Raw genomic sequence first — 11990 nt, forward strand, 5'->3', positions numbered from 1 at the left:
AGTCCCAATCTGCAGTGGAGTCAACTGGTTTACTCCGTCCTAATAGCACTGCATGTGTAGATGCTGAGAAGTTTATTGCAGAGCTAATTGGACAGCTTGGCAATAAGTGTCTTGCGTAGGTGAGCCCTGTTAGTAAATAGAGTAATCTAGAACCCAACTGTTCTCTGGTCCTTATTGCTAGACAACTATTTCATTGCTGATCACTTTAGAAGAGACATCGGGGAAGGGGATCTGCACAACCCAGAAGAGATCTGGGAAGGGGCAGTTTTCTTTGCAATGCCAAGTCCTGACTGATCCTGATGGTCACTACTTGGTGTGCTGGAGCATTTCCTGCTCTGCATGCACTCTGTTTGATGCATTGCTCTTGCAGTAGGAGTATTTTCCCACAGCTATCCTGTAGTTCACCCCCTATTTCCATGCAGGTTGTGGGCCACAGTCTTCTCTTCTCTGTGAGAGCAAGAGAGGCAGGACAAGGAAACCAAGATGAACCTCTTCCATGGATGGCATCTAAGCTTCTGGTGGTGAAGGCTTGGACTATGTATTCCCAGGGAAGAACTGTTGGGCTGCCTCTGCCCCTGCAGGTGCTGGGTGATGGTAATTCTAGAGCTGGTACAATATGTGCATGTATTTCTCAGGCGTGTGTGTGCTCTTGAGGTTTTGGGCAGTTGTAAGTCCATAGCTCCTAGCTTTCTACTTGGTGTTAACTTTGGGGCAGAACTCACTGGAGTTTACTAAGCCTATGGAGGCCATTAGATGATGGGAGGCCAATTCAGTGCATTGGGCTTTGCCTAAAGGTACCAACTTCAGCAAGCTCAAAACTCAACAGACACTTGAGCAAAGCACCTCAACATGACTCTGCCACCTCGCCAATGCAGCCTGTAGCTCAAGAACAGCACAGTCCTCAGCGGTGATGGCCACACAAGGTAGCATCTACAGCTACTCTAAAAGTGGTTTTGGGGTGGTCATTGCATAAGCTCAGAGCATTGGTGTGTGTGTGTGTATATAGGGCTGCTTCAAATTCAGTCTAAGCTTCACTGAAGCTGATTGAGTGAAGACAAGCTGAGGAGCTAACCAAATAAAAGAAATTTGGGCTTGAACCTGGTTGGGTGGGTGGATTCTGAACCATTTCACTGGCTCAGGAGAAAAGGAACGATTTTTAAGCCCATTCCGTAAAGCTCCACTAATGGATACAGGCTCGATGACCAAGCAAATTGCCTAACATCTGGAACAGATTCAGCTCCTCCATCACATACTAATGTGTGTTATGTGCAACTTCACATAGGCTAGCACATCTGGGGAGTCCTCCTGGCTCCACTTAAGTCTGCTAGTAGGTGCCATTGGCTTCAACAGGTCCCAGATATTGCCTCTTTCTTGATTACAAAGCACTTCCCCCACAAATGCCAACATGGCAAAAGCACCCTCTTTCCTTCCCCATGAGTCAACTGAGGATGTTGCCGCTGCCTCCTCTTCTGCTGCTCAAGAAGGCTTCTGGTGCTGGTGAAACTCCTTTCCAAGGAAAATGAGTCCATGTGTGCAGTCAAGTGTAATAATAAAAATAACCCTGTTGTAAATCTGGCCTACATCCTTTAAAACCCAATCCAATAGTATGGCAAAACAGGAAAGGTATCTTGCTGTGATTTCCAGCCCTGCCCTGGACTTGTGCTGAAATCTGTCTCCAATTAACCAGTTATAAATGGCTATCTGGTCACTTGGGCTGCAGAGTTGAAGGTGGCCACACCACATCCTTCCCTTGTGGATCAGTGACTACAGCAACTGTGGTCTCTGTGGGTTGCCAGACTCGGCTGAAACTTTGACCTTTTCAGCTCCCAGAGCAGATCCTGTAATAGTGTCCTTGTGCAATTGCCACCAACAGAAGGCAGCAGTTTCTCAGTCACGGTGCCCACTTCTTGTGCCAGAGTCCAGTGGAGAACTTGTGTAACCTTTTTTTCTTCTTCTGAATGAGTCTGTGTTTAGGGTCCAAAGACAACTTGCTGCTCTGACTTCTCAGCTCCCACCCTCCTGCATTGCCGTCCCCTTACTCTGACATCGTGCAAATGCAGCTGAGCTGCTAGTATTTCGGACTCAGCAAGGGCTTCTAAATGGACTAGTGAAGGACAAGGATCTGGGATGGGTTCCAGCTTTTAGATCAAGGTCACATTTGCAAAAGCTCTGTTGCCAGAACAGATGCAGGCATGTTCTGTGCAGCATACTCCCTGCAAGCTGTATTTCAAAATGCTGCATAACACACTTGCTCTGTCTTGGGGTGTCCGCACTAGGCCTTTCTTGTGTATTGCAGCAGGGATGTTTCGGAGCACTCCCGGCTTGCAGGCACCACACCCAGTAGTGCAGCTGTGATGTCACTTAAGAGGCTCTTGTGACCTCACTCTCTGGAGCACTTAAGAACTGATGCTATGGACGGCCTCAGAGCAGCTTTGTCCCACTTGCAAGCAGGAGTGGTTGGATGGGATGTAGCTAGGTGTGTCCCTGCCAGACTACACTAAGGATATATCCAGAAAGAAGACTGCCTGACTTGCTTTCTGTCTGGCACCTCTGAACCACAGCCCACAGAAGTGCTGTTAGTCTCCAGAGACCATTATCCTCAGTCAGTTTATTCTTCTGTAAGGTAAATATGGCTTATCTTCCTCATGAGCTGTCCCAGGGATTAATGTGTTTTAATGTTTGTGGAAAAAACCTGAGCTCTCTGAACACATCCTAGCAGGTGCCTCCTGAGTTCTGCATGGCAGGCAGTCGCATGCTGCTAAGGTCAAGGGCGGGTATGTGCATGGTTATTAGGTGCTTCACCAAGGTCTCCTGTCTGAGCCATGTACACAGAAGCAGTCCTCACAGATGTACCACCAGACTTAAGAAGTGTAGGCAAAGCCAGTGGGCACGGAGAAACATCTGCAGCGCAAGCCACTCTATATTGTCGCACATCGCTCTGGCAGGAGGCTTGGTGCTCTGGCCACTTGAAGAGTAGGCAGGTTGGGGCTGAAGCAGCCTGCAGGTCCTGCTTGGGCTGATTGCAGTCATCTGACCCAGGAGGAGGGTATAGGCCCAGAGCCTGAGACAAGCCTGCTGAGCAAACACCACCCCACCAGGATGGCTGCAGTTCCAGAAGGTCAATGTGGAGGGTAACACCTAACGCAGTCTGGAGGTTTGGGGAGGAACTAAAGGGAGAAGGAGGCTCTTGGAGACCCGTGAAGGAGTCTGGAGCCCAGACCCAAGGGCTGAGAACGGGGGACCAGTACGGGTCCAGGAACCCCAGAAGAGGGGCTAAGTGGAAGAGAAAGTCGATTAGCAAGGCATGGGGTGTGGTGTAGGGGTGGAAAGCAGCCATTCAACTAGCCCGTAAAGCAGTGACCACTGGCACCTGGTGGCCATCTGAGAGAGCAATTTAGGAAGTCCTGGGAAGCCTCCCTCATATAAGAGACATCATAGCATAGCAGGCTACTGAAAGGGTGATTCACTATGGAAAGTGAGGGCTGAAGAGACTCCAGGACCACCCCTGGAGAGGCACCTTGTTGCAATCACTGCTGAAGGGTTGGCTTTCTTCCCACTATGACAGCTGTTTGCCCCACATGGGCTTAGTGACAGAACAGCAAGAGGCTTTACCCAGCAGCTGGTAAGGAAAGGGTTTAAGCCTTCTTGCTGAGCATGATGTCTTTGGGACTCGCCTGCTTCCCCCCCCATGGTGGCCAGCAAATCCAGCCCCTGAGGAAATGTGGCTTGACTCCCTCCCCAACTAGGAAGGAGCTAGAACCACAGAGAGAGAGAACTGACAAACCACAAGTCGCCTGTGCTGGGAATGAGGAAGACTGTCCCTTTTTCCTGTCTGCATCACCCTGGGGTTGTAACAAGGACTGCTTAGCTGAACCCTGGTGGAAGGAAGCCCTCTTTCCTCAGCCCATTGACTTATTCTCTAAAGGACCCCATGGCGCCACTCCTTCCTACCTTCCTTTCTCCCCCCATCCCGGCCCAGCCTGCCTCTACCCTGTTCCTTTTGCCATTGCAGAGACTCCCGAGTTGGTTCAGCTCATGTTGGCTCCAGAGAAGAAGCAATGTAGCCATGTTTGAGCTGTTGTGGTTGGCCAACAAGCTCTACATCTCCACAGAGCTAAGTGACCCCACCTGCAGAGCTACACTAAGGATGCTCTGCTTCTTGCTGTTCCAGAGGAAGCATTCACGGAGCAGCCCAAGTATCCCAGCACAATGTCGCCTCCCCCTGGGGGCATGCAGGTCAGTTGCCCTCTGCCATATCTTCCCTTGCCCACCTGTATCCCTACTACAAGCCACTGACTTGTGAGCTGCTCTCTGAACTGTATGGGTTATGTCTCTTGGCCTTGGCCTTACTCAGACCCTCCCATATGTTGCCCCTCCTGGTACTAGGGGGATTGCTAAGTGCTCTTCTTATTGGCTAATTGTACACCTGATCTGTTGGCTTAATGCTAGTTACAAGACCACAGGAAGAGTCAAGTTTGTGTCAGTAAGGCTAGTTAGATAGCTGGCGCAAACTCTGGCTGGCGTCCTCCTTTAGTCCTGACTAATTTGGATTTGTACATGTGCAGGTAACTGGCCACTGCATTCTCCTACCACCCCGCCTTCTCCTCCTCACTTGTGTAGCTTTTGCTGCTTGCCTCTTGTTTTAAACTTAGACTGCAGGCTCTCTGGAGCTAGGTTGGTTTCACAAGGCATCCGGACCATGCTTCGTGTAGCAAGGCATTGATTCCCATTGCAAGCTGCAACATGAATACGTTCTGAAGGTGCAAAAAGCTAGTAAAGGACATGGCATAGGACCCATGCATGAACCACAAAGTGAAATTTAATGGCTGGTGTCATGAAGGGGGTGAAGTGAGGGGATTGTAAGGATCCCTTCTGGCCTTCATCTAAGGATTTCCGGGCACGGCTATGCCATCTCCACGCCGCGCCTTGAAGCACTGCTTACTCCAGATCCTGAAGATGTATGCTGTTTAGAGCACTGGGTCTGGGTGCGATGGAGTGTACTTGGAACATCTCTAAGGATGGAGGATAGGCTTTTGCCTGTTTCCAAAATTAGGTGAACCTGTGGTAGGAGTGGGCAGGGCAAGCTCTGTGACTGTACCCCTGGGGTCACCCAGAGATGGGATGGATGTGGTTCATGCCAGGCTGGGAAACCAAATAGCAGAAGTGAGATGGGCACACTGCTTTGAGTTTTCCCCAGCAGCTCAACTATTCAGCTGATGGCGGAGGGGTCCATCTAGTGGATGGATTCCCCAGCATTGAAGGTGGTATCTTTTTGGAATGAGGTTCTGCCATTAAATGAGCACTAGATAGATCGTCCAAGTCAAAGTGTATCTTTGGCCTGGAAACCTTTTGACATGCAATATGCATGATTTCATGCTCCACATCCAAACAAGTGAAATGCAATGGGCAGCATTGGCAACTCCAAGCCTTCAAAAATCACAAGTTCAGCTCCTTCCCCCTTCAGAGCAGAGGTTTATTGGTCTTGCTGTTACCCAGGTTACAGGTAACCTTGCTGACAAATGAGGCAAGAAACGGGTCTAGAGCCTGACCTTTAATTGCATGTACCACAAAACATAAAAGCAAATAGTTATTTCAAGGTCCATCTGGCTACTATGACAGTACAACATGGCGGGGCTATACCAACAGGGGGGAAGCGGGGTGGTATGCAGGCTGGTAGCAAGTCTTTGTGAACTTGCCCACTTCTTTAAATTTCCCTCCAGCCTACACCCTATATTTAGAGATGAGCTATTCTAATGTTTTCTGATTGCTGCTATTTACACTACTTAGTTTCATAGAAACTTTTGGGTAGAACTGAATCTGATTTCTTGTGGACTCGGAAGATGCCAATTAGCTGGGATTTATATCTTTCAGAAAATAAAAGGGAGGGCTTTTTTATCTTCTTTCTTTACCCATTGTGGAATGCTGTCACCACTGTCCTGTTTCTTCTTTAGTTTACTGTCTTCACTGACAAGTCTGCTTTGTTTTCACACCTTAACAAGAATATATCTACTACAGCAAAAGAGCATCTAAGACTTCTGGTTACTTTAGTCACTACTACTAACACTTTAAGATGAAGCTATGATGTACTATATTTGGATTACTTAATTTATAGTCTTCCCTTGCTCCATTTCCTTCCAGGCCTTGTGCTCTGTTTAATTGGATCTCATTATTGGTTGAGCTGGATATGTTGATTTCTTCCTTTACTTCGCTGACCAACCTGGCTGTCACATCTGCACAGGTTCACTCTATGGTCACTCAGAAATGGGCTTTGGGGCCTTCTGCTTAGCCACACTTCTGCATCTTGGCCTATGTCCCTTGAAAATGGCCAAGACTAGCAACCCCCTCTTGCTTTTCTTTGCCTATACACATGTTCTGATTTGAATGCTGTAGCGTTGCTGCAAGCCCCTGCAGGCTTAAAAATGGGGCAACTTAACCAAACGAGCTTTAGTAAAAGCATCCTGCAGCCATTTTTAGATGTGCAGGGGCTTAATAGACATCATGCTGTAGCGTTTTAATTACAGCAGCTCTCGGAGAACTGACCCAATTTAAAATGCCTCCCCCTCTGCCACCCAAGCACATATAGACACCCAATGTGTCCCCATTTCTACTGTTACCTCTCCCTGTCCAGTAACTTCTATGTTTGGCCAGCTGTCATTAATCATAATCCTTTGCCCTCAAACTCTCCAAAGGTTGCTCCTATCACTATTTCACTGCTTTGCATGGCACCCAGAGCAGTGGGACTTGGGCTCTCTTTGTGTAAACATGGTATTCTGATGGCTATGGGGTATTTGCAAAGGCATTTAAGAATCCTGAACTCTTGCATTTTAATATTCATCTGTTAATTATTTTCGACCATTCAGCCAAATCAAAATTGTACCAGGTAGTGCATTATCTTCCTCTCTAAAACCTTTCAGGCAAAATGAATAGGAGTTGGTGCACAGTCACCTTGAATAGCTTGAATGAATCTGAAAAGAATTCACCTAAATTCCTCTGAATGCTTACAAATACATTCAAAGAAAATTGATTTGCAAATGACACGCTATCCAAGGCCTTGAGTCTGCCAACTGTTACAAGCATATTTAACTACACGCGCACAAGTTCTGTTGAATTCAACGGGACTACTCGTGTGTGTAGAATTAGCTTGTCTGTGTTTGCAGGACTTAAAGACCTAAAATTTGCAACCAAGTTATTTGAAACTAGCTCTGGTCCTCTTTGTTTCTTTAATTCCTATTGTGGCTGAAAGCAGGAAGAACAGAGGGTATGTGTCCCTCTTTGGAGAGGGATTGCAGAATCTCTTTTCAAAACCATTTTAAAAAAAAAGCAAAAAAAAAAAAAAAAAAACAAAACAAAAAAAAAAAAAAAAAAATTTAAAGGTTTTTTAAAAAAAAAAAAAAAAAAATTTAAAGGTTTTTTAAAAAAAAAAAAAAAAAAATTTAAAGGTTTTTTAAAAAAAAAAAAAAAAAAATTTAAAGGTTTTTTAAAAAAAAAAAAAAAAAAATTTAAAGGTTTTTTAAAAAAAAAAAAAAAAAAAAAAAAAAAACCAACCAAAAAAACCAAACATCCAGTTTGACTTGAAATCTTGGGCATAGAAATGGGCTACTTCTACAAATAAGCCTGCTTTGGTCCTTATCCATGCTTCTCATTGCTTTTAAGAATAACAGTTAGATATTCTTTTGAAAGGGTGAAAACTACTTTGCAATGTGGAAACTAGCAAAAAAAGCAATGTTAAGCTGTATTTAAAAAAAAAAAAAAAAAAAAACAAAAACCCAGAACACTTAATTTAAAAAAGAATCAAATGTCTCAGCACCCAAATTAACAGAGTTTTCCCCAAGATGATGTTTAAAACTCTACCCCTTCTTTTGGGCTGTGCCTGAATGGAAAAAACAGGCTTATTAAGGAAGGGGGAAATTGTCAAAAAGGTTGAAAGGAGACTGTCCAAAACAGGTCTGTGGTGAAAGGACATGACTGCAACTAATTAAGTAAGGTGAAAACCTGACCCTTCGTAAGTCTGTGGTATCGGCCAAGCTGGGATTTCGATGGCAGCGTCTATCATTGACATAATGGCATCACGTCAATGATAAATTGACTGCATTCCAGGATGCTCTCGGATATTGTGACAAATCCCAGCAGGTAATACTCTGGTCAGCTGCCTCCTGAGTTGTCTTTCTATGCTGTCATTGTTATAGAAAGACCATCTTTAGGCCTCTTCAGACTCTGGATGAACAGGTGTCCGTTTCCACCCGAGTTGGAGCTACATTTGGGGGAGAAAGTTCTCTAGAGTCTGAGCCCTCTTGGAGGATGGTCTGTCCTCTTCCTTACTATTTGGGGAATCCAGCTCAGCTGATTACACATGTAACATATGGCACAGAGGGAGATGGTTCTTGAGTTTCATGTCACTTAGGCTTCTTGGCTCACAGCAAATGCCCTGAAATCCACCATGAGATGAATAAGCTGCTTGTGCAGATCCTGGAGTACTGGTGCACCTGCTGCCTGTAAAATCCCCGCTGGCTAAATCTGTGGCTCTCGGTCTACACCAGCTTGTATCTTCAAAGAGTGAAAGGTGCTTTCTTTATCCCCATGCCCTGAGCTGGGTAGAGCAGTATGATCTTAGGGGGCCCTTGCCATGGTTATCTATTCCTTTGCCACCTCAAGAAGAAACATTGCAGCCTCCTTCCAGGTATGGGTAGCCAAAGCAGGGTGGGTCACTGCTGTGATGTGACTGCCGAAATTCAGTGGGGATCTAAAATCATTCCAAAATTGAAGATGCTAATAGTGAACGTGAGATCTACTTGGTTGTTATCCCCCACCTGCCCCAGTTCATAGTCATCACCTCTGCCTTGCCTGGGTTGAACATCAGGCAGCCTTCTCTCATACACAAGCTGTCCTTAGCTGGACTGACATGCTGAAGTGCATTATCCAGTGAAGAGTGGTGGTGGATGGGTTGGTATCAGCCTGGAAAGATGCGGGCAATGGAGTCCCACAAAGCTCAGTCCTTGAACCGGTGCTGTTCACTGTCTTTATCAGTGACTTGGATGAGAGCGTAGAAAGCACGCTGTCCAAATTTGCAGATGATACCAAATTATGGGGTAAAGTTAACACAGCAGAGGGTAGGGAATGCATCCAGGTGGATCTGGACAGGTTGGAAAAGTGGGCAGAGCAGAACAGGATGCAGTTCAACAAGTGCAAGGTGCTGCACCTAGGGAGAAAGAGAATAATCGGCATGCTTACAGGCTGGGGGAGGACCTTCTCAGCAGCATGTGAAAAGTGGACCCTTCGTCCTTCAGGTTGGTCCGGTCCGTAAAGTTCCCCTCCGCTTGACCAATGTGCTCACTTCCCACGTTACACCTGCCCACCTCACCTGCCACGTCTTTGATGCTCTGGTTCAGTTTTGTTGTCTGGCGCGTGCACGCCCGAAAGTGGCACCTTGTGTCTTCTGGGCCCCGGGGATGCAGAGGGCTCCTCCACCCCTACACCCTCACCCTTGCCTCCAGTTTCAGGGTCCCCGCTGGCCCCGAATAGTCCTCAGTTCGATACCCCTATTCCGAGGGGTTCGCCCTCGTCCCACTGTCCGCAAGGGTATGAGCTGACCCTACTCCGGCTGGGAGTGCCGGCTGCTGGGTCCCTACGGCCCTGTTCTCCCGCGGAGTTTCCCTCTTCCCTCTGGGGGGGGGGGATCCTCACCCTGGTGAGGTTTTGCCTGCTCTCCGGCCGGATCAGCCAATCCCTCCTCACGCCAGCCGCGCTGCCCCCACTCCTTCCTCTGGCTCCTGAGGGCCTCCTCTCAGGCTGGGTCTCCTGGTGCCAGATGCTCCATCCCCGTCCCCTACCGGGGTCTTACCCGCGCCCCAGAACGTGTGGGTTCGGCGCTAGGCGGCTCGCCTCCGCCTTCCTCCGGTCTCGCTGGTGTCCGCCGGCTGTTCGGGCACTTCCGGTTCTGCCGCCGCTGTTCCATGGGCCGCCGGCCCTTTTAACCCGGCCTCTCTCCTAACCCACCTGCAACCGGTTAGTGATTGCCCCGTCTCTCGGGGCAGGGGCGGGTTCGGTGCTGCGGATGTCCTGCCGCGACTCTCCCCGGGGTCTCTGGGTTCCTTTGCTCCCGCACACAGCACAGCAGTGGAAAGGGATCTTGGAGTCATAGATGACTCCATGATGAGCATGAGTTGTCAATATGACTAAGTGATCAACAAAGCTAACTGCACTCTTCCATGCATTAGCAGGTGCATGACAAATGGGTCCAGGGAGGTGATACTTCCCCTCTGTTGGGGAAGACCACAGTTGGAGTACTGCATCCAGTTTTGGGCATCGCACCTTCAGGAAGGATGTGGATAACCTCGAGAGGGTTCAGAGGAGGGTCGCTTGTATGGTTAGGGGCCTGTAGGCAAAGCCCTATGAGGAGAGATTGAGAGCCCTGGATGTCTTCAGCCTCAGCAAGAGAAGACCGAGGTGATCTTGTGGCCTCCTACACATCTGTTGGGGTGGGGCAGCAAGGAATAAGAGCTGCTCTGTTTACCAGGGCACCCCTTGGAGTCGCTAGGAACAATGGCCACAAACTGAAAGACAGAAGATTTCGGTTGGACATTGGGAAGAACTTCTTTATGGTGAGGGTTGCCAGAATCTGGAATGGGCTCCCAAGGGAGGTGGTGCTCCTCCCTACCTTGGGGGTCTCTGAGAGGAGCCTAGACATGCATCTGTCAGGGGTCATCTGACCCAGCGCTCTTTCCTGCCCAAGGCAGGGGGTCGCACTCGATCTGCCAAGGTCCCTTCCAACCCAAACATCTATGAATCCAAAAAAAAACCAAAAAAAGTTTCAAGAAGTTGGCAGCACCTGACTAGTCATGGGAAAGTCCAAGCCCCATGTCCCCTTACTAGCCCTCCAAGGGGCTCCATGCACCTAACTGAACCAAAGGGATAACTGAATCCACCTCGGGCTTGTGCTCCTGCGATCTCTCTAAGGTCTTTAGTCCTGGTCAGCTTTGGGATCAGGCACTCGGCTCTTCCTAGTCGCTTTATTTCATGTTATCTTCTCTCCTGGCCCCCAGTTCATTCATGCCTTTCCTGACTCTGTACGTCCATCTCCATTCTGTTTCCTAAGTTCTTCACACCGTCCATTTCCTGATGCTGCCATCTCCCTGTGTCTCCTTCCTGGTAGGATGGAGGATCCATCTTGGCATCCTCAATTTGGGTGCTCTTCTATCCTTTCGCTGTTCCATCCTTTCACTGTTCAAGTTTCCAATGCCTCCTAAGATCAGGTAGATCTAAATATGCCTGCTGGGGTCTCACCAAGAAAAAATGTATTCTTTCTGAAGAATAAGCCCTTTTTATTTGGTCCCAGGTCTACAGCTGAGTCTAGCAGGACCTTGTGGTCCACTGTAGCAAAGGCAACAGATGCACCTCTATAATACCTGTATGCCTTCCTGGCCCTCATCCATCACTCTGAGGAGAATATTGATCGGCTCATCTCTGAACCCTCTTCTAGTCTACAACTAGACTAATAAGAGTCCATCAAAGACCTGTGAGTACTGAGAAGTTAATGCATACAATGTGGGCTGTTGTGAGATGCCAATTCTGAGATGTCTGTAACAGCTGAATGTGTATATATTTTTCCCCTCTTAAGAGGGGTTGGGTTTGTGGTAGTCTCAAAAGTGACAGTCTCTTTGTCCACCAACTTCAGAAGCATAATTCTGGCAGATGGACAGAAATGCAGCAGTGGTTCTTAGGGTAGAAACTGCACAACAGGAAGCTGGAGGCTCATGCGAATCTGCAGATCTTCAAGCCTAAAGGGCATCTTGGCATGTTCCCTCCTCGTGTTCAGTTCTTTATGCTGTAGCATACAACATAGATCAGAGGCGGGCAAAATACGGTTCAAGGGCCAGATCCAGCAGGTGATTACATCCATCCTGTGGGCAGGTGCCTGCCAATTCACTGCATCTGGCCCAGCCCCAGGCTGCCCTTGCTGTGCTTGCATGAGGCCGAGCCAGATACAACATCCA

General features: G+C 48.0%; 1 long non-coding RNA gene across 1 annotated transcript in view; it reads left to right on the top strand.

Annotated features, from left to right (window-relative positions):
- Positions 1–2140: 2140 nt before the first annotated feature.
- The window catches only part of LOC109298017, a 60489-nt gene continuing 50639 nt past the window's right edge, over positions 2141–11990 (top strand). Inside the window, exon 1 of the long non-coding RNA XR_002097495.1 lies at positions 2141–2623. This is a non-coding gene — a long non-coding RNA (uncharacterized LOC109298017). The remainder of the gene's footprint in view (positions 2624–11990) is intronic.

Source organism: Gavialis gangeticus, unplaced genomic scaffold, assembly GCF_001723915.1.
Source record: "Gavialis gangeticus isolate Ggan-Ray unplaced genomic scaffold, GavGan_comp1, whole genome shotgun sequence".
Taxonomy (NCBI): Eukaryota; Metazoa; Chordata; order Crocodylia; family Gavialidae; genus Gavialis; species Gavialis gangeticus.